Genomic DNA, 27,439 nt, shown 5'->3' on the forward strand with positions numbered 1-27,439 from the left:
TCGCTTTTTAGAACAGATATTTCCTGAGTTCGATTTTAAGATTCGGGCTCAACTTACCATGTAACTCAAAAAGTGACAGCTCTTTTGCAATTACTTTCGAAAAATCAATCATTTCCGAATCAGTCTAAGACGGGTTGACATATGACTTTATAGCCGATTCCAGTTCTTTACGCATGCTCGATGGTATTATGCATACAGGACAATCCAGCATTCAACTCGGCAGCATCATTGTCGGTCTGTCTTCGGCAGTCTCGCAGTAATCAAATTCCTCGGGTCTTGATGAACTTAATCATTTGCGTTTTCGATGAGCTTTCTAATCTGCTGGCACTTGCGTTGATGACTGAAGACCTTGAAGGAACTTTAGCGCTGTTATTATTTCCTTTTGGCGCCGTTTATTGACTCTTTTCATGATTGCATGGAAGAGATCGTTTCCAACATTGGAGTTACTTTTCGTAAGCTTCGAATACAAGAAACTCAAGCTGCCTTCCGCAGACAGTAATATAGCATCTCGTCTTCCCAATGCTTCCGAAGCGAGTCTGATTGGCTGAAGAGCTTCTTGATGATTTTTTTGCAGCCTCAAAATCATTGACCAACATAAGTCTAGAAAGGTCTATTTCGAAAAATTTCTCTTTGATGCAATCAAAACCGTGAATGAAGTGCTCCAGCATCGTTTCAGTCGAGTTCCAAAGAGTTTTGATGTCCACCACTTCAACTGTGTGTAACATTTTCTCTCTTCGAATACGTTTCAGAGACTCTCCAAATTCAAATCAAAGCGAAAAATGTGTAAGAATTGGCTTCTTTAGTGGTGTTGAGATAATTCCATATTCTGAATCTGCATGCCAAACTGAGCCGAAATCCAAATTTTCATCAATTTTGGTGCCCGGGAACCTATTTAAAAATCAATTTGAAATCTGTATGGGAGCGATTTGTCGAATCACCCCTCGTCGCATTTTGTACTGAACGGAGCTGTCAAGCAGTTGCCCAGCTGGCAAAAAGGGATTTCAAAAAATCTCTTTGAATTTGATTTTTGGTACCAAAAAAAGTTCTAAAAATCTGAAAAAATTATAGCGGTTCAGAAAAAGGTGCTCTTTTGTTTAAAAATAAAAAAATCATTGAGTTTTTCTTAATTTAAAAACCCAATTGTTTAACCCTGGAATCCCGGGATTTTCGGGATGGTGAAAATTTTATCCCGGGATTTGGAAAATCCCGATATTTTCAAAATCCCGGGATTTTTTGTCCCGGGATATCCCGGGTTGGAACCTCTATTTGGGATATTAAGTGTCGTCCAAACTCTCCTTGAAATCTACACTGAATAATGATATGTGTTTTTTCAATGAACAATTGCATTGCATAATTTTCTGGGATCCGTGAAGCTCGTGAGATCTCAAATGTCATTTAGAGATACTATAGGTATATTCCACGTCAACCAAATCATCTTGGAGTTCAGAACATCAGGTCTACACTCGTAACATCAGTATCTGTTATACTGAGTAATAATGCACTTAATCCACTTTATTTGCTGGGGCCCGTGGCGCAATTGGTCACATGTTTGCTTCATAAGCAGATGGTCATGGGTTCGATCCCAGCCCCGACACTTCCGTCAGTTGCTCTTTCCCCCTGAGAGCAGCTGACACTAACCCTCTTCTGAGCCCATGGCTCTCAAATGGACCCGGATACTTGGACATCGGCGAACTGCAACCCATAATGGACCCCCAATCGGACTGGAAATAGTAACAACCAAACAGCCACACATTAACATCCTCGTGCTCATCATTCTACCATGATAGGGTAGAAAGTGAAAGCAGCGCAACCAGTTCAATACAGCAAGATCGTCGAAGTAGTATACTATACGTTCGGTCAAACGAATGATAAAATATGTTAGTTGGTAAAAACATCCAGTAATGCCTGTGAGACTGTTCAGGGAACCATAAGTCATTCGTTTCATTTATTTAGCATAACATTACAATCACACAACCCAGGAAACAGATATAGCTGAATAACAGTTTCTTAAGCTGGAGTTTGCCTAAGCGTTGTTTATTCAACTCTTATACAGCTAAAATGTTTGTTGGGAAATGCTCTAGCAATAACATCTAAGTCATTCGCTAAACAGACACATTGGCAGGATTTCGTGAAAATCATACCTCGGCTGTTGAGCCCGGCACGTCGCATTACACCTGCCAGGGCGATGTTGAACAGCAGGCATGCGAGTTCATCACCTTTTGCAGTCCCCGTACGAAATTCAAATGAACTAGAGGATCACCTGAAACCCTTTACGCAGTTTCTTACACCGTCCATCGTCACTTTGATCAATCTATTGAATTTCCCGGAGAAGCCGTTCTCAAGGAACAGTTAGTATCAACATATGACAACATAGATTTCAGTGCATTCCACGAATTGCAAACTTTGGATCCGTTACTTGTATTCGTTCGACTGACATAACTTCTTTACGAAGGCAAAACCGCACAAAAACAAACTTCCACAAATTATTCCTACTATAAAGCAGCTTATCACCATGCGCCTCAATCAGATAGCAAAATTCCCGGAATCTCGGATGACTCACCTCAGCAGTACCAGTTTTGCCGCTACCTATGGCACCATTCGGAGTAGACACAGCAGGCACACCTGTATGGTTGATGAGGGCACTCTTCCACAATTGACAACTATTACATGTATTGTCACCAGCAACGTTCGATCTGCTCCAGAGATGATTCAACATATGCGCGAAAGACGAACCCAAACCGTACTGCGGCTCCCTACAGCAGCAAACACTAACCAGCACGCACGTCAATAAACTTCTTCAAGGTTAAATCTCATACGTTTGTCCGGTCGTTCGTACTTGCATCCGGACAACCGGCGGCGCGCGCGCGACCAACTGACCGACGATGTTGCTTTCTTATTTATTTTCGGGTATATTTGTTTATCGGAACTCTATGGGGCTGTGCTCTGTAATGGTCGCTTTGTTTGGGACTTAAATAGTTCTAGGCATAGTTGTTCCATCTAATTCTATGGATACAACGAGTTCGTCATTCTACGGTAAGCTCTACACACAAATCTTCATTAAAAGGATCAAGAGCGCTTAGAATCAAGCTGAGAATCGCAATTTGAGTTTGATTTTTGCCATATCTGGCTCTGACAAGGTTTTAACCCTTCCGAGACCTACGAGTCAACTTTGATAATCTGGTGTTTGCGTAGAAACAAATATGGTCCTGAAAGGGTTAAGAAAAACTTAGAAACGTGTAGAGCCGACCTTATTCTATTATGCGGCGGTGCCTAGTTTGATCAAGGCCAATGCGTCTCACTAGTAGAACTCCGTTGTTTTTTTTCGCTCGTTCTCGAAACATAAAGAGTTTTGCGCAAATCCACTTGAATCCTACCAGCTCTACAGATTCTCAATTGACCAATGCACAGCACAAACCACCAAACGCACAAGTACCGCACCACCACACCGTGTGTAGAGACGTATGAGACGGATTTATCAACTGGAATCATCAACTTCACCATCAATGTTACATACTGTAGTCGTCGTTGTCGGCGGCGGCGGCTGGTTTTCTTTACATCCAATTCACTGTAGTCACCATAAATTAAAATGAAATCTACAATAATTAGTCTTATGTGTCATTTACAGTCGCATTGTCGGGGAGGTGCACTTTTTTGTTCAACTGCAACCACTGCACAAAAGAATACAGTAACATATTTTGAAAACGACGTATAATCAATGCTACACCATTGATTTTACGTCGTTTTCAAAATTTGTTACTGAATAGTGGAGTGAATTTCACCTTATTCACGAGCGGGATTACGTACAGTAGTAAAGCACCCAGCAGACTTAGTAGAATTCCCTCACTTCTGCATGCGTGGTGATTTCCCTACAATTTCGTCAAATTAACACTTCATCGTTGGACCGCGCGCGACTGGTTATCGGCAACGAGCACACGTAATGATAGGAGACGATTCCTTCCGCACGGTACGAGTGTTGAACGAGAAATGGCAAACCAGCTAGGAAGGAGACTCGCTGTGCTGCTGGTTTACTGTATCAGCAGCTAGCCAGCAGTTAGTTGTCCGTCCGTAGACAGCGTGTATTCGAGTCTCAGATTCCGCGACATCATCCACAACGAAGAAGACGGGGGTGGCTGATGGTTGAGGACGGGGAAGCAAAAGTAGAAAAACAAGTAATGTATGTCAATCTCCCTCGGCAGGTCTACGGACGCGACGCGACGGTGGTGTTTGGGTTCATCCATCCTGCGATTATCGTGGTGGCGGTCGAGGAAGCAACAGCTGAACGCTGTATATTTGGACGTTCCGTGAGTGTGATGTCATAATTGGGGAGATTTCTGCTCGTTAGTATTATATAGGAATGGAATGTCTTGTGCGTGGAACTTTTGTGGACGTTTTAAATTCAAATAAATGCGAATCGGATGTGGTTCAGACAAGTTGGAGAAGCCGGGGTAATGTTTATGTCTAATGAATGCATAAACTTGCTTGTTTCACGATTGTATGTATCATTGCTGGACACAAAAGTTTGAGCGTAAGCTTGGTTGCTGAAGATAGTATGGGGTTGAGACCGTCTTCTACCAAAAGCCAGGACTACTCTCTCCTCGATCCACTAAACACATTCCCATGGTCGCCAAACCCTACGTCTCTCCGGAACCACCAAGAAGCTATTGCTTCAGAGAGGGGCTAGTGCAGATCGCACCCTCAAGGTTATCTGCATAGCCTGCAGCAACGAACATCGATGACTCACTTTGAAGAGTCCACCATGATAGCATGCCGGCGCTTAGGCAGTTTCCCGAGTGGTCTTCACCGCTGCAGTCCCTTTGTCCTCGAAAGGCGGGCAGGGTCAGCCCCACGGGGCCCAACTGTTTTGCAGACATCAAGAATTGATGCCTACGTGCAACTAGATCTGAGCTGCTGAAGGCAAGGGTATTACTATCCTTCAGGCCCTATCTTTTGCACCAGAAGGTTGCTGACAGTAGAGTCTCCACCTTCCCCGACCCTTACCGAGGATTCCTTTCCAACCGTGCGCTCGGGTCCAACCTAGTAGACCAACAGCAACGCTACTAGGACTTCCTCTCCGCGGCCACTTAATCGCTGTAAGGGTCGATTTCGACCGCAGGGCACCGGTATGATCTACAAAGCCGACTCCTAACCCCTGGACAACCTCTTGTACCGCAGCTGAACTAGCCATTCTCCGAGTCCACGCGCCACCTCCTTTGTAGCTCCCAGACGATGTAGGCGATAGCTGTTGAAACGGCATTCCAGCCAAACTCATCCCTAATCATCCTCTGGACAAGATTGTCCGGAGTTGTGGCAAGCATGTGGTCAAACATTATTGTGCGAAAACGCGGGTACACGAACAAAACGTGTTCTGCCATTTCCTCTAAACCAGCATAAACCGGACACTTAAGGGAGCCCGCATGACCGAAACGGTGTAGATCCTGTCGGAAACAACCATGGCCTAAAAGGACCTGGGTCTGGTGGAATGTTACTTCCCCATGGCGCCTGTTAGCCTTACTACCTATGGGTCCACCTTCCTTCGGAGGCCATCTTGGCAGTCCTGTGTATGCCTCTTGTGCCGCGCATTTTGAAGCACTCTATGTCCTACCTTATAAGAATACCGATAGACACCATACCACGCATCGTGTGACACGGTACGGTACGCGCTCTCAACGCTTAGGCACTTCATCCCATAAGTACTTTCCAGCTTACCAGGGTAGCTTTCGGTACTTAGGGGCTGTCCATAAACCACGTGGTCATAAGGGGGGGGGGGGGGGGGGGGTTCGGCCAATGACCATTTTGTATGGACGAATAAAAAAATTTGTATGGACTAATGACCACGCGGTGGGGGGGGGGGGGGGGGGTTTGAGAATTCCCAAAAAAAAATGACCACGTGGTTTATGGACAGCCCCTTAGCGTCGTGCCCCACGCCAGACCGTCACACCTTAATATGGAAGTAGCGACGCTATCCAGAAGCTTGTGCTTATTGGCATAACCGCACTAGCGCTGTGGAGGTTCTTTTGCAGGCATAATCAACGTGACTACAGGGGGTCTCCAGATAGCGTAGTGGTTAAGGCTATGGATCGCCAATCCGGAGACGGCGGATTCGATTCCCGTTCCGGTCGGGAAAATTTTCTCGACTCCCTAGGCATAGAGTATCATTGTACATGGCACACAATGTATAAATTCATGCAATGGCAGGCAAAGAAAGCCCTTCAATTAATAACTGTGGATGTGCTCCAAGAACACTAAGTTGGAGAGAAGCAGGTCAAGCTCCAATGCGAACGTCGAGCCAGAAAGAAGAAGAAGAAGAAGAATCAACGTGGCTACCGTAAGCTTAACGTCGATCATACCCCTAAATGTTTCACGGGGAGCGCTTCGGGGTGATAGTCCAATCGCCTACACTGATCAGATCACCGCTTGCTGCTCCGACTTTTGGTTGTTTACAACTACCACCTCAGTTTTGTGGTGAACCAGTTACAGTTTCCTGGCTCTCATCCACGCCTCCACAACCTTGATCGAGTGAGCAGTAGTCAACTCTTTTTCTTCGATCGATTCACCGTAGACTTTCAGAGTAATCCACCCCCACCGGGAACTCTCACTTCAACACCTCGTCGTACATGATATTCTATAACACCGGACCCAGGATGGAACCTTGCGGGACTCCTGAGGTTATGTGAAAGGGCCTCCGACCCACCTCTGTGTCGTAACCTAGTACGCGATTCTGGAAGTCACTTCCGAGAATCTTGTACAGGTATCCGTGTATCCCCAGACGCAAGAGGGCATCGGCAATAGCCGGCCAACTGGTGCTATTAAACGCATTCCTTACACCCAGAGTCACTACTGCACAGCAGCGAATCTCCCTTCTCTTATACTGGAGCGCTATCTCGGCGTTTTTTTTTTGTAAATAACCGACATGATAGCACCTACTTTCGCCCTCTTCTTCCGGAAGCTGAACTTCCGGCTGCTCAAGAGACCATTTACACCCTCGGCGTGCCTCAACATTCTATTGAGTATGATATTTTCGAGTACCTTCCCGCCGTGTCGATGAAGCATATTGGCCTTTGGAAGCCTTTGGCAATAGCACCAGGCTCTGCCGCTTCCAAGCTTCTGGGAAACCTCCGTCGTCCAGGCATTTTTGCATAGCAGACCTGAACATCTCGGGAGCCTCTGCAATAGCTACTTTTCAGGCCAGGTTTGGAACTCCGTCCGGACGTGAAGCCTTACCTACACTAAGGAACTTTGCTATCCCCGCCAAGTTCCACATCGGTGACCCTTTCCTTATCACCACTTCCAGTCCCCGTCTGTTATACGAAAGGAGGCCAAGGACTAGGATCATGGTGCGGAAAAAAAGCCTCTCGATGATTTCTTCCAACATCTCTAGAGAATTCTCTGTTGGAGTCATTAGGTACACCTCTGGACTTGGCCATCACGATCCTGTAGGCATCTCCCCACGGATTCGCATGGGCACTCTGACAGAGACCCTCGAAGCAGGCCTTTTTGCTTGCCCTTATCTCGATTTTCCGCGTGACTTTTGTAGCGGCGAACACTATCCTTCTTTCATTTCGCTCTTCCTCAGAGCGAGGTACCAGCTCATCGCCGTCTAAACCGAGTAGGTTTTTCTCATGGCAAAGCGCTTCCCGAAATACCCCATCGTCGAAGTATGATGTCTTTCACCTTTGAGGGCTTGCTCTTGGCCTAGCCCCCGCATCCTCTACCCGCTGCCTACCGTAATCCGGGGTCAAATTGATCACTTCAAAACAACTTTTGCGGATAACGTCAGTGCCTATTCAAATATTGCCAAAAGAATTTCTGTAAAACCAGAACCCTGTGGATCTCCTTGGAACCATGTGACAGAATTTTGTTCAACAAATTTAAACTTTAAGTTAAATAACTTCAAATATCTAAATATTGGAAATTCCACTTTGGGGCGAAATTGATCAGTATACAATTAAGCATCGGTTGGAAAGGAAAATTTCCTTCATCGCTTAATTTTGCTCTTCTTAAATCGAATAACGTGTTTAAAATCTTACAACTAGTGAATATAATACTTTAAATGCAAAATAAATTTTCGAAATTTCCCCTTAAACGCCTAAAGGTAGTCAATTTCATTTGAAATAAGTGATTTTTATTACAATAAATGACTATTTCTTTATAAAATGAAGTTTTTATAACAATTTCATGTTCTGATTAGCTGCATAACATCCCAAGCAAGGCTCCACAAAAATGTTAGAACAGAGAATTCACGGGAAGTCCTATTAGCAATTGATTGTTTAGCAGCAATGATTTCAGCTAACTGAGAAATACATTGCAAATTCCTTGAAAAAATAAGGCAAAACTAACTTTTTTCTAAAAAAATAAAAGTCTGCACTCATCTTTAGACATCTACGAATCAGATGATGTAAAAAGTTGAAGATCATTACGACGCTTAAGAGTTTCTAGTATGGAATTACAATGAAGTACCCGAGTGATCAATTTCACCCCGCTGATCAATTTGACCCCGGTTTACGGTACTGTTGTTGTAGTCGACACTGTAGCAAACCACCAGGTGATTGCTGTGAGTGTAGCTATCGTCTACTCTCCAGTTAGAACTATGTACTTGTTAGGCCAGGACTAAAAAAAGTAATGTCAATAATCGACTCCGCACCGTTCCGACTAAAGATACTCTTGGTATTAAAATTAGCCAGGTCGACATCTAGTATCGCCAGTGTCTCTAGAAGGATCTGTCCCCGCTGGTCCGTGAAACGACTTCCCCGTTCCACGGCCCAGGCATTGAAGTCACCCGCTATTACCACCGGCCTTCGCCCTGTTAACATGGTTGTTGTTGAGCCGCGTCACAGTGGTTCTGGTTCAGCTGCGTTACCTGCAATGTTAAATTTTCACTGCGGCTTTCATCTGCGGCCAGGCACCTTGGACCACCCGCTGGATGCCTGTTGTTCACTGATTTGCCGGTACAAATCAGACAAATGGGTGAACTGCCTTTTGCCTTATGGCCTTCTGCGCCACAACGCCTGCACAACTTGCTCCTGTCAAGGCGTTTGTTGTTCCATTACTTGTGTCCTGGTTCCAGACACCTGTAGCAAACCCCCAGTTGCTCATGAAAGGTCAGTTGGCATACTGATCAGTCCAACTTTAGCTTCCCTATTTCAACGAACTTATTTACGTCCGCCACAGGTAGCTGTACCAAGGCTGCTTGTATCCCTGCCGGCCCCTTCCGTAGCCAAACGGCTGCGGTGGCCACCTGCACCTGGCATTGTTGCGGCAGTGCCGTGACGAGCTCTTCCGCTTCAGTGATCTCGTCTAGGATTTTCACTTTCAGAGCTTGGCCAAGGGCTGAAAGTCTCCTTAACCTTCCAGGACGCGCGCCATCAAGCAACCAAAACTGCACCGCGCGCACGTTGAATACAGCGAGCGAGGTTTTTTGGTGCTGTTGTACTTTTTACAACAGCGCGCGCGCTGAAGGGTTAATAAAGACAAATCAATCAAAATCAACTTTCAGAGTTGCCTCTGCTATAAAAGCTCTCACCTCGGCCCCTTCGCCAAGGACCTCTTCCGGTAGACTTTTGTAGGCGGCGCCTTTTCGCTCCTTGTCGCGCTTGAGCTCAAAGATGATTTCACCCGTACGAGTACGTCTAATATTGCACACGTCAGCTCCCTGATCCACGAGCTTTTCATCGCTTCGCATCGCCATCAAGACGTCCGAGTACTTCGACTGCTCGGTCTTGATGACGAGCCCGTCGCGTCGCCTTTCTCGCGCTTGGCACCTACTCTTTTACGAATTGGTTTGGCTTCCCTAACTACTTCTACCTGCGGCCTCGTCTTCTTCTTCTTGCGCTCTACCTTAGTCCAAGAGGGTCCTCCCCTTGGTTCGCCCTATTCTTTGGCTGCCGAGGGCCTACGGGCCTGTCCATAAACTACGTAGACTCATTTTGGGCATTCTCAGACCCCCCCTCCCCCTCCGTAGACTTCTGTTCATACAAAATTTTCGAAATTTGTATGGAGCGTAGACTTTAGCCAGACCCCCCCGTCCCCCCCTAAGAGTCTACGTAGTTTATGGACAGGCCCTACCAACGGTCGCAACCGGCTATAATCCACCTTAGATCGGAGTTGCTGGATGGATTTCGTCGTGTGGGTGAATGTGTTCGTGCGTCGGGAGTGTATTTTGCGCGGTGATTGGATTAGTACGCAAAAATCAACCATGCTGATGGCGGCCCGACGAAGCTGTTGTTAGTTGCTAGATGGTCGTCGTATATAGCAAATATTGAGTAACTACCGAACGCGGGTGGTCGATTGCTCGCTTTCCGCGTGAAGCGAGCAATAGCGCCGCAGTCTACGTGTCATGATTCAACTTCAAAAGGTCATATTACTTATCAAAGTGAATCCAGACCCAACGATACCTTCCTGACTAATAAGCATTCCATCCTGCAGCTTTTGGTGGAGTCGCAGCGGTAAACGCGGACTTTCACAACAAAGGTTGCAACTAACATTCCTTCCCTCTCCCAACCAGATTGCAAGGACGTGGCCGGCGCCGTTATTGTACCGTTAAAGAGAGCCTCTGAAGCGTGCACAGTGAGAATGTTGACCACTCCCAGTCAATTGTTCAGTTGATTCATTGTGCAACTGTCATTGGTTCGGGTCAATCACGGAGTAGCAACCATAGATATGTGCAGTCAGTCTAAGCTAAGCTAAGCTAAGCTAAGCTAAGGCCCTACCAACGGTCGCAACCTCTTGTTTACATCCTTCCGGGACGGGCCAGCCTTTTCAGGCCCACCCTTCCCAGCTTTCCGGGACACCTGGCTGGGGTCCGACCTGCCGGCATTACTACCGACCTTCGGGGTAGGTCTGGCTTTGCGAGAACCGCCAGACAGCTCCTCACCTGAGCGCTGCTTCACCTGCTTCTGGGAGTGCTTATCACGAGCAGTCGCATCCACCACACCTTTTGGACTACCTGTGAAAGCGAAGGCCTGCATCTGGGTAGACTTCGTAACATTTACTTTCACCGGCTCCGCCGCTACTGCAGTCTTCACGAGTCTCATGTCTCACGTGATCCTGCCTGGCATCTTACATCGACTTATGAAGTCACTACAGGGCCGTTTTCAGGTCCTTACTAATGTTGGACTTCGTGGTCGCAACCCAAGCAACACACATGTTATAATAAAGTTACGACAGCGCAAGTTTTGGTTGTATAGAAGTTTATTTTACGTAATTCTAACATTGTGTTGAAATAACGTAAAATAAACTTCTTTTCAACCAAAACTTGCGCTGTCGTAACTTTTATATAACATGTGTGTTACTTGGGAAAGTCGTTGATCTTGCCAAGCTGCTGCTCAGTCACCTCGATTGCGGGCAGTCCTTCTCTTTTTTGATTGATGGCCCTCAACAACCACGCTCCGTCCAGTTTCTCCACCGGCTGGCTTGCCGGGAGGAGGATCGGAGCTCCCTCGCCGGAGCTGCGTGCGCAGCTTCCCGCTCCAACTTCCTCGTTTATCCTTAACGAAGACCTTGCCAACACACTTCTTGCGAAGGGGTTAGCCCTTTACAACCGCGGGCTCGGTTCCAACCCAGTAGACCGAGGCCACGAATAAGTGGGACAGCAGGGATTACTAACCCCATTCAAGGTGTCAAGCGACCCGTGCCGAGGAATGAGTTATCAAGGGGGTGAAAAAGATGCTCGATCATTAATATCGGGGCAGTTGGCTGGACACATTGTATTCATGGCATCAGCTTGTACCGAGACCTTGTATTCACGGAATTTCTATAAGATTTTCTTTACAGTGAAAATCTGGTCCGTTGTCGTCCGACCGTCAATGAAGTTGGCTTAATCATTTCCCATGAACTTTTTAATTCATTTTAAAGTTAAAGAAAACAGGTAAAATGATGCGTGTTGGGGCAGTTGCGATGGGGATCGCGATCGGGTGGCATTGTTCGAAGGAAAAAGTGAAAAAATGACGCGTGTTTGCGGTAGTTACGATGGGGATCGCGATCGGGTGGCATTGTTCGAAGCAAAAATAAAAAATGACACTTGTGATGGGGATCGCGATCCGGTGGCATTGTTCGAAGGAGAAAGTGAAAAATGATGCGTGTTTAGGATAGCTGCGATGGGGATCGCGATTGGGTGGCATTGTTTGAAGGAAAAAGTGAAAAAATGACGCGTGTTTGCGGTAGTTTCGATGGGGATCGCGATCGGGTGGCATTGTTCGAAGCAAAAATGAAAAATGACACTTGTTTAGGGCAGTTGCGATGGGGATCGCGATCGGCTGACATTGTACGAAAGAAAAAGTGAAGAATGACGTGTGTTTGGGGCAGTTGCGATGGGGATCGGGATCGGGTGGCATTGTTCGAAGGAAAAAGTAAAAAATGAACGATTGAGATCTCGGTCGCGTTGCATTGTTCAAAGGAAAAAGTGAAGAATGACGCGTGTTTGGGGCAGTTGCGATGGGGATTGCGATCGGGTGGCATTGTTCGAAGGAAGAAGTGAAAAAATGACAATGATTTCCGAACTAACATTCCATCCCCTTTTCCGATGACTGTAAGGACGTGGCCGGCGCCGTTATCGACTTTAAAATATTAAACTTTCGAATTGTGCACATTGAGAGTGTTTAATTAGTCCCAAGCACAATTAATTGGATCTCTGTGCAACTTCGATTGTTCCGGTCAATCACGGAGTAGCAACTACGATGTGTTATCTTTGCTTTGCTTTGTATAATAAAAAGTTAAAGAACACAATTTCTGTAAAGTTATCTTCGCGCCAGATCAACGAGCTTGTTTCATGGTCCGAACCTACATGTTTCCTAAGCACGTGATTATCGAATTTGTAAGTGCGGCAACTTAGTGTATTCCAAATATTTGGAATAGTCAGTCGAGTCAGTGGAGCAAGCCAACGCTCACGCTAAGTGACGGCTGCCACCAGTAGTGGGTGTAAATTTGCATTCGATAAACAACCTGCAGAGTACAAACAAACATGCAGGCGTCCGACGACGAAGACCTACCCCAACCCAAACCGTATAATGACGGTTTCAGTCAATGCACTTTGCATGGCTCGGGCACGGCAATCAAACGAAACAAGTGAATAAGTTGAGTAGACGGCATTCCCGATGTTCGTGATTCATTCCGGAACCAATCGAGCCGTGCACGGTGAGGTACTAATCAAAACTCGATTAGCAATAGTATGGCAACTGCACCGTCTCGGCCTTGTGTCCTATCATCAACGCGAAGAGGTTGACGCCCGCGACGAAGAATGCAGTTTTCGCCCCAGTTGGCGCCAGTTTTTCCATTCACACTCCAGTGAAGCGCCCTGTACCGTCCAGGGGCTGCATTAAACACTAAACGGAATGTGATATCTTTCATTTCATTACAGTCCGACACAGTTTTAATAAACTATATTGAAGCATCACAAACCATCACTTATCTTATATTACAACGATTCACTTTTTCTTATATCACCTTAACATTTTCTGTATTTCTTCACCAAACTACTAGAGACACTTCCAGCTTCTTCTTGAATACATTACGTCCTACCTACAGCCTTTATTTGGACAGCATCTAGAGGTGTCCCACATGGGAGCTCAAGACTTATCCGATGTGCTGCCTGCGTTAACGTTGTCACCGAACTCTCGACAACTGACCCCGACTGAAGCCAAAGCCTCCGTATTTATAGCCTAAATTTCCTAGCAATACCCGAACCAGCTTGGGCGTGTCTAAAATTCCTACGATCATTCTCGTCTTGCCGAAGATGTCATGATAATTCCTAACAATGCCCGAACCAACTTGGGCGTATCCAAAACCCTACCAAATGAAAATACTAATAAGTCCAAAACCTAGACCTCTACCTATCCTACTTGTCCTCATCGTGATTAAAATCCTTCTCTTCTTGAAAACATCACGACTCTTCTATTTTGGGCGTATCCCAAGCCCTACCAAGAATATTAATACCAACGAAAAACTTAAATCTCCTAACCACGCCTGACTTGGGCGTGTTCGCGCAAAACCTACTGAGAATCTTTACACCAAGGCCTACATCTTCTAGCCCCGCCTCACTTGAGCGTATACAAGGCTTGGGTGTGTGAAAGAATTGAACCCCACCATCGACGTCATTGTCATTCTCCCCATCATCATCATCGTCACCATCATCATCCTCATCGTCTTTGGAATTTGGCACCAAATTCTCCAAAACAAAGCACCCGCTTTGTTATTGAAGTGTACCTTACTTGGGCACAATGAACCCTAGCCGAGCCCCGTCCGCGGATGTTGGTTGAAATTATACCCCCACATTCTTTTCTTTCAGTTTACTCGAAGTCAAAACAAATCGAGTGCAAAACAAGTCCGGCGCCGTATGCCGCCAATACGGTGTCTCAATTTCAGAACATTCCAGCTAAGGTTCACCTGAGTTCAGAACCTTACCCGGCCAATTCGGCGCCTTGATTTCGAAACAAAAATAAACAATCTTTGTTCCAGCGCGATCAATATGATGTCGCGGTTCCATATCATTCTTTCGGGTTTATTACCCATCGTTGTCCCAAGCGTAATTGAAATTGCATCACACCGACCGGACCTAACGCGGTGCAACACGATCGCACCCGGCCACCACCGGACGATGATGGGTTATAAAAACTAGGTAAGTAACGAATGGTGCGATTTTCGTTGCTTCCAATATGCCGCGCGTGAGGTAGGTAGACCCTACGATGAAAATTGAATCTAAAATCCCCCGGGCAGCTGTTGGGAATGTGGGGTGAAAATGCATTTTTGTTTCAGTTGAATTGACTTTGAATAGGAAGGCGTGGGAATATTTAGGTCTTTGCATGCCCTCCCACTTAGCGGAGTTTGAACGTGTATAAAATTTAACGTTCAAATGTAAGTATGTGGGTAAAATGTATCCCCCGAAAAAAAAACTCAGCATTTAAATGATGATGCTAACGATGATTGTTAATATATAAACTGAAACTGCTATACTAATCTTTATCTTCCCAGTAAGTGTCTTACAATATTTTCCACTACAGTTGATTGATCTGAATATCCCAAAGAAACTTTAAATTTTGTATTAACCTTCTTACATTCTTCCTCAAGAGATTGACTTCCTTGGTACTCGCTGCTGCTCCTCTTGATTCGTCGTAGGGGTTGTTCGTCTGTCATTGATATTTGCCTCTTCTTGTTAAATGCCCAGATCAATTGGTTAGTATCAGGTCTCAGATGAGTGGTATCGTTGCTCTCCTGTTATACTGGTTTGTCTTGAAGATTATGTAGTAGATTCAGTTGATGTCGTCTCCTCGGTTGTATCGTATTCCGTGCTTGTAATTCCTGCGTTGTCGTTTGCAAAAAATAGTTTTACTGTTGTTTCTTGGAAAAACGTCTCAAGCTGCATTCCGAACTGGATTGTTTATTATTGATATTTACGATGATGTGGTTGGTAAGCTATCGCCCTTTCTTCCGGCTTTAACCTGGTGCAAATAGTGGAACTGTTGCACAATCCGTTTGTAATTATTTGACTTAAATTCCAAAGTTTTTGATGATGTCAATATGACGTATTCCTGGTTTTGGCTACTGTTCCTGTATGAAACACGGAGTAAGTGCTTCTTCAGTGGTAAAAATAATGCGGTTGATGAACACTACATTGTGTCGAAAATTTTCGGGAACTTTGATGACGTCTTTCCTTTTGTCTCTCGTCACATCTTTGTATGAGTTGTTGTGGTTGTTGTATTTCGTGCTGTTCCGCACTGTGTGGTGGTCCACATTAGCAGATTATTAGATGTTCAGTAATGTTTGTCTAGATGTGCCACCCAAGTTGACCATGAATCGTCTCCGGTGATAAAATTATGTTCGCTGAATTCTCTCCTCCGTCATACCAGCACCTTTGACCTTCAACTTTCCATCCGATCTGTTATTCCTCGTCATCGTACCAATTGGCTGTGGTACGTTTTCATAGAGGTACCGTTGAACTGCTCCTCTGATTGCTCTCGCCAGGTGTTGCCTTCTCGTCTTGTCCGCCCGCGTCATCTCTCGAGGAAGTTATATTTAAATTCTATCGAAACCATCGATTTATAAAATATTGATCTACCATGGCAAACTGAACTTTTAGTCTTCATGTTATTATTATTTGTTTTTCTTGTATGTGCAAAATATAACCTTTACATTAGTATTTAAAAAAAAACTGCACCATTACATTAATTATGATCTGTTACCGTTACTTTTCTTAATAGTCATAAACTGTTTTTTTTTCTCAAAAACCGTAAAATATTAAAATGTGAGTTGTAGCAATGGAAAGCTTCTGCAGGATCACTATAAACATCTGTATTACCAATTCCAAAAAATCTCACTACAGAATTCTCTCCAGTGCGTTTTCTTTCAATCCCTGTTTGCTCCGTTTCCTTTCGCAGGCTCGGCTTGATCGCCTTATTGCTACGACTTCTCCCCCTTACCGAATAAGGTTTTTGGATGGATACCTGTAACGAGACTTAGATCTTGTGTTTAATTCATGATTTGATAAAATATAAATATATTTATGTTAATTTCTAGTTTTTGTTTCTTGACGCCACCTAATGATTCCGAATCTATAAATATTACTTCATTTTTCATTCACATATTATAATTATTTTTTTTTCAAATTAGTTATTCATTCATCATTCACACTCAACATTCACAAGCATTCTGGGGGGCCCTCCCTTGTCCTCATCATTCAATTTTCATCCGATCTCGTATATACTTTCAAAAATGTTATGTAACATGGCCATTTTATATAGGAGCGTCCTCCGTAGTTTCATTAGGGTCTAAATTGTTTCTAAATTGTTTTTTTTTCTGTTTAATCCGTTTTGCTTTATCATTTCAGAGAATAATCGTTCAGTTGTTGTCATTGTTTCTTTTTATTATTAATACTCTCAATCAACAATTTATGTCTTTTGTTTGTTTGTTCAAACCTCATTTATTATGTATTCCATATGTATTAACGTTAAATAGAGCTGCTTCTTTATTCAAGAATCTCTAAAGTTATTATTTTTCTTCTTATACATTCCCCGTTATTGTTACCCGATATACCCCAATGATCCCCTTTCAAGATTACTTTGTATTTCCCATCATATTATTCCCAATAAATCAATTGCCCAATTCTTCATTCCCAATTTCTATATACCCTTTTCAAATAATCATTTTGCATAGTTCCCAAATTACCCCTTTTCAGCTCTTCGGTACATTCAAATCGTTCTTGCATTCAAACTCATGCCGAATTGATGGACGCATTTTTGTTATAATTCAGCTGTACAAAATATCCCGAAACCTTATTTTTATTATCCTGATTCATTCATCATCCTCATTTCTTTATGTCTCTTCATATTCTCATAAAATTTATTTATTGCTATTATCATTATTTTTTTGTTTTATTTTTTATCAATTCCTTTTAAGTAGTTACGATATAATATCAATTAAGTTAATTCGTATGTTCTCCAATCGTTAACCGCTTTGTTGTGAACCTTACTACAATTATATATGTTAATTGTTTATTTAATATAATAATTCAATAAATATTCCTAGCTATCCTACGCAAGCCTCTATCCTAACATATTATTCCTATGGTATTTTTTTTAACAACATATTTAGTAACTAATATTTACAAAAATCATTCGTAATTAGGAAATAATTGGATTTTCAATATTTACATCAATTTATACATTGACGACTATGCATAGCTAATCAATCATTATACTTTTTTAACCTATTATTGTGGACTTTTTCAAATTTGTTCCAATTTTTAATAGTTGTGGTTTGTTCGCTGGGTAGGTCAACTACTGCGTATGGGCCTCTCCATTTAGTTTTTGACCTGTTCCTGTTTGGATTGCTTGTACCAAAACCAAATCGCCCCACATAGGTTGCCATTCTTCGGTTTTCTTGTCATAAATAATTTTACGTTTCTCTTTGGATACAATTAAATTTCTTTTGGCGTTTTCATGCAAATTTTTAAGAATTTGTTTCATTTCGCAAAAATAGTCATTATATGTTATATCTGAATCTGTTGGAGTGTATATGGAGGTAGGAATCCTTGCCTTTCTTCCATATAAAAGTTCGAACGGACTGTATCTGGTTGAGCTATTATTTGTAGTATTATATTCAAAAGTAAAATAATCAAGATGTTGGTCCCATTGTTGCGGGTTTCCTCCGACAAATTGTCGTAAATATGTTTTCAATTCTCTGTTTGATCGTTCTACTAGATTGGCTTGTGGATGATAAGCACTTGTATTGATTTTTTTGATTTTCAAAATTTTACATGCGTGTTTAAAAAACTTGCTCATGAAATTTGCTCCTTGGTCTGTCACCAGTTCCAACGGAGTACCGAATTTACAAATGAATTTTTTGACAAAAGTTTTGGATACAGTCTCCGCTTCTTGATTGTCCATTGGAGCTACTACCAAAAATCTTGTAAGGTCATCCTGCATAACCAGCGCGTATTTGTTGCCCCATTCGGATTCTGGGAGAACAACAATATCCATATATAATTTTTCAAATGGTTCGGATGACGTTGTGGTTACTTTTAAAGGAATTCTATTGCATTTACAAATTTTATTTTTCTGGCATGAATCACATTGTTTTACGTAATTTTCGATATCCCTTCTCATGTTTTTCCAATTAAAAATAAGACCAATGCGTTTCCGCATTCGCCTTGCTCCAACATGTCCGCCTAAGGGAGCATCATGAAATTCTCGAAGAATTGTTTCGATATCTTCATTACGTACTTCAGTGCGTTCCGAATCTGCGTTATAAAGGCTTAACGTAATTTGATTTTTCAAAGCTAAAAATTGAATCATCTCAAGTATTTCAAATTGTTTAATTTTTCTGAACGAAATCAAATGAATATTTTTGGACGCTGTTATCGGCGCTTTATTTTGATTGAAGCAGTTGCTAAGTTTGTAAAATAATGTTTTGGTATTAATCATTGAATTACTTTTGCCTTCCACAATAATTCCGAATAAATTACTATCTGGAATAGAAACAACTCCATCTTCGCAAAAATCTTTCAGTCCATGGGGTAAATCAATAATTTTTGAAATTTCATTAAATGCTGATCTGCTATTCAAAATTACAATGTTACAATCAGCATCTGCACTTTTCAAATTCCTAGAAATTTTCAATCGATTTACATCAATTGGATTATTCTTGGACATCTCTAAAAATTCATCATACGCGCTTGCCTCAAATGTGTCATTAGTATGTGTGTTATTGCATAAATCGAAAACGTCGGCCATAATGGATTCCTCAACTTCAGCCTCGTCCGATATCGCACTCGTACTTGCTGGAGGTATATTTGACACCTTGTTTATGCCTCGTAGGTCGGAACCCGTGCAATTATTATTTACGCTATCATTCATATAGGTCATCTTTTGCGTTTTTGTTTTGGTTCCCTCGCTTTCATGGTCCCGGTCAGCGATCGCGCCCCCGTTACTGCGGCACGGAACGGTGTCTTTTTTCATCAGCTGTTTGTTTGGATGATCGCGTTCGCGGTGCTTTTGATTGGATACGTTTTCTTGTTCTGCTAATTTCTTTTGCTGTCGTGTGACCACAGCAATTAATTTCGACCTTGCGGTTTTAATTTCATCGGCTGGATGACTCTGCTCTTCTGATTCATTGTCTGGATTTAGCCTAGAGAGAAAATCCGCTACAACGTTATCCTTTCCTTGTTTGTATCGAATATCGCATTCCAATCCTTGCAATTTCAAACGCAAACGTGTGAGGACTGATGAAGTTTCTTTTAGATGCCATATTGAGATCAATGGTCTATGATCTGTGTAAACAATAAACCTCTGATTGTAGATATAATGACGGAAATAATTCACTGCCCATACTATGGCCAGTAATTCTTTCTCAATTGTATAATATTTTCGTTCTGCTCCAATAAGTCCCCTACTAGCGTAAGCTATGGGTCTGTCAATTGATTTTTCATTCGATAAAACTGCTCCAATAGCGTATTCACTGGCATCTGTCGTTAAAACAAATGTGTCCTTGTAATTTGGTCTCACTAGCAAAGAGTCAGACGTTAAAAAGTTTTTCAATTCTTCAAATGCTTTCTGGCACTCTGGGGTCCAGTTAAATTTTACATTTTTCTTCAATAGATCATTCAGAGGTTTTCGTTTTTCTGCAATTCCTGGTATAAACTTACCATAAAAGTTTACTGTTCCTAGGAATGATCGCACTCCTTTTACAGTTTTTGGTATTGCCATTTCTCGTATAGCCTTAATATTACCATCAAGCGGACGAATACCATTTTTATCAACTGTATGTCCTAAAAATTTCAATTCGGTTTTCAAAATTTGGCATTTTGTTGGTTCAATTTTTAAATTATGTTTACGAAGAGCTTTCAAAACTTTAATCAGATTCTCGTTATGCTCTTGAATTGTTCTTCCAAAAACAATGATATCATCCAAATAAACGATTGCTTTAACATCTTCAATTTCAAATAAAACTGTGTTCATCAGTCTTTGAAAAGTCGAGGGACTGTTTCTAAGCCCCATAGGCATTCTCGTGAATTCAAAATGACCTTTGGGTGTAGAAAATGCAGTTTTTGCAGCATCTCTTGGGTCTATAGGAACTTGATAAAATCCCGATTTTAGATCGATTGTTGAAAAGTATTTGCTATCACCTAGGCTATCCAATATTTCATTTATTTGTGGAATCGGATACACAAATGGTTTAGTTATCAAATTCAATGCCCTAAAATCTACTACAATTCTATGCTTTTTGTTTCCTTCTTCGTCTAGATCTTTCTTTGGTATGCATAAAACAGGCGCATTCCAAGGACTTTTACTGGGCCTAATAATCCCTTGCCGACGCATTTCTTCAACTTCCTCATTAATTTGTTTCTTCGTTGATTCGGGGAACCTATACTGCCTTTTATTTATTGGAACATTAGTCGATGTTTCAATTTCATGTACTGCTGCATCTGTTACTGTCAGGTGATCCCCTTTCAAATAAAATACATCACTATACCTTGCCATTATATTTTCCACTGCGTCGTAATTGGCGCTTTTCAAATGCTTCAAATCAATTGTATCTAGCAATTTTTCGATACGATTTTTACCTTGTATTTGTTCATAATTCAAATTATCTGTCAAACTTAGATCTTGGTTTGAATCTAAATCCTCCGGCGTATATTGATTCCCGGCCTCTACATTCTTATTGTAACATCCATTATTATAATATTCTTCATCAAAATGTTGATTTATACATTCTTCGTCCTCATAATACTTCTCATAAAGGCACATATTGCATGAATAATCTTTTTTCGGTACGATTGGCTGTGTAACTATTTCATCATGTATGAATTCATCAATATCAAAATTTACTTGACAGCTTTTGTCATTGTTATCATATTGTATACAATTACTATTATCTTGTAGATCAGTCTGACAAGATTTATCTGATACCATTACGTACTTTGTTGTTGTAATATTGTTAATATTATATTCTACACTATCTGGCTTGCGTAGGGCTATGTAATCAAAGTTCTGGCTAATATATAATGTATGCTGTTTCAAAAATTCTGCTCCTATGATACCATGTACATTTAAGTGGTGAACTAAATAAAATTTTATCTTATACTTAGACTTCCCAATTATTAAACTAACTTCAGTAGATCCGAGCGTTCTTGTTTGACTTCCATTGAATCCCGAAATCAAAAACTTTTCAGATTCAGAATAATCTATGTCTGTTGCTCCGATTCTAGGGGCTGCATCCCATCTTAATATGTTTAGTTGTGAGCCTGTGTCTATCATGTAATTGATTTTTGTGTATGGTCTTTCTACAGTGGGTATATTTAACATAAATTGATTATTGCCCGTCCAATGTATAAATACTTTTTCTTGTGCTGGAATGCATTTATCAAATTGAACCATTTGTTTTTGTGGTATGTTATAACTCTTATTTATGTTCATAGGCATCATTTTCTTATTACTTGCAGCATATAAGCGCCTTTCTAAACTATTTTCTGATTGACGGAGTGATCGGACGCAATTAACGAACCTCCAGTTATTTAGTTTTTTCGCTCATCATAGCAAATGTTATTGTTTTGAATTCCCATGTTGCGTTCATCAAAATTTCTGTTGGTCCAATAAGGCATTTGGTAATCACCACGATAAATTTCTTGTTGTCCTAGATATCTATAATTGTTAAAATCTTTTTCATAACCTATTTCGCTCTGGTTGAATCTACTTTTATCGTAATGGAAGTTGTGATCAATACATTGTGGATTACTGAATTTCTGTTTTTCATTTTGTTGCCTGTAAAATTCTGCAGTGTGGGAATCCCTCAATCTCTGCTCGATGCGTTCTTGTTGTTCCACATCGATGCATTCTTCTTGTAGGTAATCTAGCAAATCTTCCAATGAGTCTTCTTTTTTCGTTTTTGCAAAAATTTTCAAATTTATATCTTCCAATCCCGCTAGAAAATGTATTCTTAAATGTCTTTGAGCGTATGACTCAATTGTAGGATCTTTAATATAATCTTTTTCGAATTCATCAATATTCCTCTTAAGTTGAAGAACGCGATCTTTGTAATTTTTAAAACTTTCACACTTGCCTTGTTCAAGGGTCTCTATTTTATTAAACAGTTCTTCCAAATGTAAACTAATTCCGAATTCTTTTTGGAGATTATCTTTCACTTTATCCCAAGTATTTGCAAGAATGTTTTTAAATTTTAACGCTGCTGGGCCTTTAAGTTTAGACAGTGCAATTTGAATCAGTACGGTTTCTGCATTTTTCCTTTCACTAGCATCAGTAATCCGTTTTATGGGTTTCAAAAAACAATTTATTTGATATATGAAAGCATCTAATTCACATGCACTACCATGAAATTCTGGAATACACTGTATAGCAAAATTTATTGGAAATTCAAATCTAGCGTTGTTCGCTCCACTATTGTTGCCTATTTCATCCATTGTATTAGTGGTCATTTTTATGTTGATATTTTTACTGATTTTTTTTTCAAATTAACACGACCTTATTATCGCCGGTCTGCTGCATATTTACAAAATTATTATTATTTTTTTGTTTTGATTGATTCCATTCCATTGTAATGCTAGCTTACATCTGAAAATCATGTTTAGTGTAAAATTATGCCCTAAGTTCGAAAGCATAAGGGAAAAAAATACAGTAGAGCTGAAAATATTTTCGATATCCCGAACAAAGCTGGCGATTTTGAATCAACATTGCTATAACTGATAAAGATTTTTTTTTTTTGAAAGAAAAATGCAAATCTTGTTTTATTTATTGAATATTTTGCTACAATTTAAGGAGATTGTTCCCAACACTCATCAATATCTAATCTGACGAGAAAAAAAAAATAATTAGATATTCAAAACATATTACATTCAGCTTCCTATTATTCCTAAAAAGATATTTAAATTTGGTGAATTGTAACTTGAGATATTTAAATTTTAGTAAATTCTAAAAAAAAACTTGGTTGCGATTGTCTCGTATAATAAAAAAAAACTGTACTTCTTAGTTTTCTTATTTTAAACACGGTCTCAAAATCAGCACGTAATTATGCATCAATAATTTTAATCGTTAACAGAAGTCCGCGACTTTCCTTTGATTTTGTTAACTAGTGTTTGTTTGTATTTTTGTGTTTGTTCGTATTTTTCATCCACTTGTTCTTCTTGAAATCATTATTCTTGTTATATTTTTCCATTATTTATTAAAAATCACTATGATTTCCTTTTTTTTTTTATAAATTTTTGAATAACTTCTTTATTTTTCCCACAACAGTATTTCAATTAAAATGTTTTTGTTCATATCGTACAAATTTTTCATCATTTCAAACCAACTCACAAAAAATTTAAACCATCTCAAAACACTTAATCATTTAAAAGGTTAATACTCACGATACCATCAAATAATGCAGGCTGAATGATGTCCATTGGTCCAGGCACTCGGTTCCATACACAGGTTGTTGCGTTGCCATTTCCAATTCGGTGCTACGTTGTATTCCACTATCACTTGCGCTGCCACGAATTTCATCTTTTCCATCCAGTCTGTAACATTGTGGCTTCGTGGTCGTGCGGCTAGTGTCACCAAGCATTTAGTCGCATCGTGCTAAGGAGCGCGGGTTCGATTCCCGCCGCAGCTGTCAGGAAAAGTTTTCGGCTGTGCCACTGGGCGTTGCATGCTAGTCCGTTGTCTAGTGTCGTGCTTCCTTCAAAGAGTGTACAGCTCACTGGAAGTACTAAACGTGTCCGTGTTTTTTTTTTTTTTTTTTTTCTTCTCAATTGTTCAAAACTGTTCAATGTTCATGGTTTGCACTGATTCTGACACTGATTTCTTCTTCCAGTCAGAAAATTGGCGTCCCGCTGTTCTAATTGCCGAACAGTTTTTCGCTGTCACCATATGAAGCGCCCTGTACCGTCCAGGGGCTGCATTAAACACTAAACGGAATGTGATATCTTTCATTTCATTACAGTCCGACACAGTTTTAATAAACTATATTGAAGCATCACAAACCATCACTTATCTTATATTACAACGATTCACTTTTTCTTATATCACCTTAACATTTTCTGTATTTCTTCACCAAAGTTGAAAAAACTGAACCGAACTGGACTTTTACTCTTACGTTGAAAAACTGAACTTTTACAACTACTGTCTTTTCTGAACCAAGATTGAACACTCTAGCGTTGAAACTGACCCACTGTCTCACTGACTATCTTTGAACTCAACAACTGCGTTCTTCAACGACTCTAACGTCGAACTTTCCTCGATTACTCTGTTCTTCAACAACTGCCCCGATTGAAGCCAAAACCTCCGTATTTATAGCCTGAATTTCCTAGCAATACCCGAAGAAGTCACGAAAATTCCTAACGTTGCCCAACCCATCTTGGGCGTGTCCAAAAAACCTAAAAAAAATACTAAAACGTCCCAAAACCTTCTACCTTTCCTACTTGTCCACATCGTGTTTTACATCTTTCTCTTCTTGAAAAATCTCTTTTCTCTTGGGCGTATCCCAAGCCTAGCCGTGTCTTGGGCGTATCCCAAGCCCTACCAAAAATCCTAGTTCTGATAAAAAAAAACCTAATTTCCTAACCACGCCTGACTTGGGCGTGTTCGCAAAACCCCTACTAAGAATCTTTACCCGAAGGCCTACATCGTCTAGCCCCGCCTCACTTGGGCATCTTCAATGCTTGGGCGTGTCATATCGTCATCTTCACCATCGTCCTCATCGTCATCATCGTCATCATCATCACCATCATCATCATCATTATCATCATCATTATCATTCTTAGCCCCATCATCTTTTCGGACTTGGCACCCAATTCTTCAAAACAAAGCAACCGCCTTGTTATTCAAATGTAACCTTGCTTGCGCACAATGACCCCTAGCCGGGTCCCGGCCACGGTTGTTGGTTGAAATTGTACTCCAACATTCTTTTCGTTCGGTTTACTTGAAGACAAAACAAATCCAGTGCAAACAAGCCAGGCGCCCTATGCGGCCAATACGGTGTCGATTTCAGAACATTCCAGCAAGGGTTTACCTGAGTTCAAAGCGAACCCAGTGAAAACAAAAAAAACCAACCACGGCTACGCGGCCAATTCGGCGCATCGATTTTCGAGACAAACAAAAACAATTGCGGTTACCCGAAACCACATGCGGCCAATTCGGCGCCTCAATCTTGTGACAAAAAAAACAATCTAGGCTATCTGAAACCATAGGCGGCCAATACGGCGCCTTGATTTCGCAACATTCCAGCTAAAGTTTACCTGAGTTCAAAACGAATCAGGTGCAAAACAATCCAGGCTACCTGAGACCATAGACGGCCAATTCGGTGCCTCGATTTCGAAACGTTCCTTTTAGGTTCACCTAGGTTCAACCCAAGCCAATGTCACCTTTGTGCAACCGCGATTAATAGAACATTCTTTCGGGTTTATTGCCCATCTTTGTCGTCGGCCCACCAAGCGTAGTAACAATCTGCACTACCCCGGTCCAGGCCCAACGTGTTCGAACACGATCGCACCCGGCCACCACCGGACGATGATGGGTCATAAAAACAAAGTCAGTAACGAATGGTATGTTTCCCGTTGCTTCCAATATACCGCGCGTGAGGTAGGTAGACCCTACGATGAAAATTGAATCTAAAATCCCCCGGGCAGCTGTTGGGAATGTGGGGTGAAAAAAATGCATTTTTGTTTCAGTTGAATTGACTTTGAATATCGGAAGGCGTGGGAATATTTAGGCGTTGCATGCCCTCCCACCGCTGTCACCATATGAAGCGCCCTGTACCGTCCAGGGGCTGCATTAAACACTAAACGGAATGTGATATCTTTCATTTCATTACAGTCCGACACAGTTTTAATAAACTATATTGAAGCATCACAAACCATCACTTATCTTATATTACAACGATTCACTTTTTCTTATATCACCTTAACATTTTCTGTATTTCTTCACCAAACTACTAGAGACACTTCCAGCTTCTTCTTGAATACATTACGTCCTACCTACAGCCTTTATTTGGACAGCATCTAGAGGTGTCCCACATGGGAGCTCAAGACTTATCCGATGTGCTGCCTGCGTTAACGTTGTCACCGAACTCTCGACAACTGACCCCGACTAAAGCCAAAGCCTCCGTATTTATAGCCTAAATTTCCTAGCAATACCCGAACCAGCTTGGGCGTGTCTAAAATTCCTACGATCATTCTCGTCTTGCCGAAGATGTCATGATAATTCCTAACAATGCCCGAACCAACTTGGGCGTATCCAAAACCCTACCAAATGAAAATACTAATAAGTCCAAAACCTAGACCTCTACCTATCCTACTTGTCCTCATCGTGATTAAAATCCTTCTCTTCTTGAAAACATCACGACTCTTCTATTTTGGGCGTATCCCAAGCCCTACCAAGAATATTAATACCAACGAAAAACTTAAATCTCCTAACCACGCCTGACTTGGGCGTGTTCGCGCAAAACCTACTGAGAATCTTTACACCAAGGCCTACATCTTCTAGCCCCGCCTCACTTGAGCGTATACAAGGCTTGGGTGTGTGAAAGAATTGAACCCCACCATCGACGTCATTGTCATTCTCCCCATCATCATCATCGTCACCATCATCATCCTCATCGTCTTTGGAATTTGGCACCAAATTCTCCAAAACAAAGCACCCGCTTTGTTATTGAAGTGTACCTTACTTGGGCACAATGAACCCTAGCCGAGCCCCGTCCGCGGATGTTGGTTGAAATTATACCCCCACATTCTTTTCTTTCAGTTTACTCGAAGTCAAAACAAATCGAGTGCAAAACAAGTCCGGCGCCGTATGCCGCCAATACGGTGTCTCAATTTCAGAACATTCCAGCTAAGGTTCACCTGAGTTCAGAACCTTACCCGGCCAATTCGGCGCCTTGATTTCGAAACAAAAATAAACAATCTTTGTTCCAGCGCGATCAATATGATGTCGCGGTTCCATATCATTCTTTCGGGTTTATTACC

General features: G+C 41.6%; 1 protein-coding gene across 3 annotated transcripts in view; it reads right to left on the bottom strand.

Annotated features, from left to right (window-relative positions):
• Window positions 1-27,439, bottom strand: part of LOC109432245 (uncharacterized) — a 134,852-nt gene that overhangs the window by 83,997 nt on the left and 23,416 nt on the right. The window contains exons 1-2 of one of the 3 annotated variants that reach the window (XM_062855497.1): window positions 3,515-3,668; window positions 2,561-2,943 (exon numbers count right to left, since the gene is read on the bottom strand). The exons of 1 other annotated variant lie outside the window; for it this stretch is intronic. The gene's annotated coding sequence lies outside the window, so the exon portion shown is untranslated. Of the gene's footprint in view, window positions 1-2,560; window positions 3,669-27,439 lie in introns of those variants that run through there. One more of the 3 variants, XM_029875170.2, reaches the window with a different exon arrangement.

Source organism: Aedes albopictus, chromosome 3 (genome assembly GCF_035046485.1).
Source record: "Aedes albopictus strain Foshan chromosome 3, AalbF5, whole genome shotgun sequence".
NCBI lineage: Eukaryota > Metazoa > Arthropoda > Insecta > Diptera > Culicidae > Aedes > Aedes albopictus.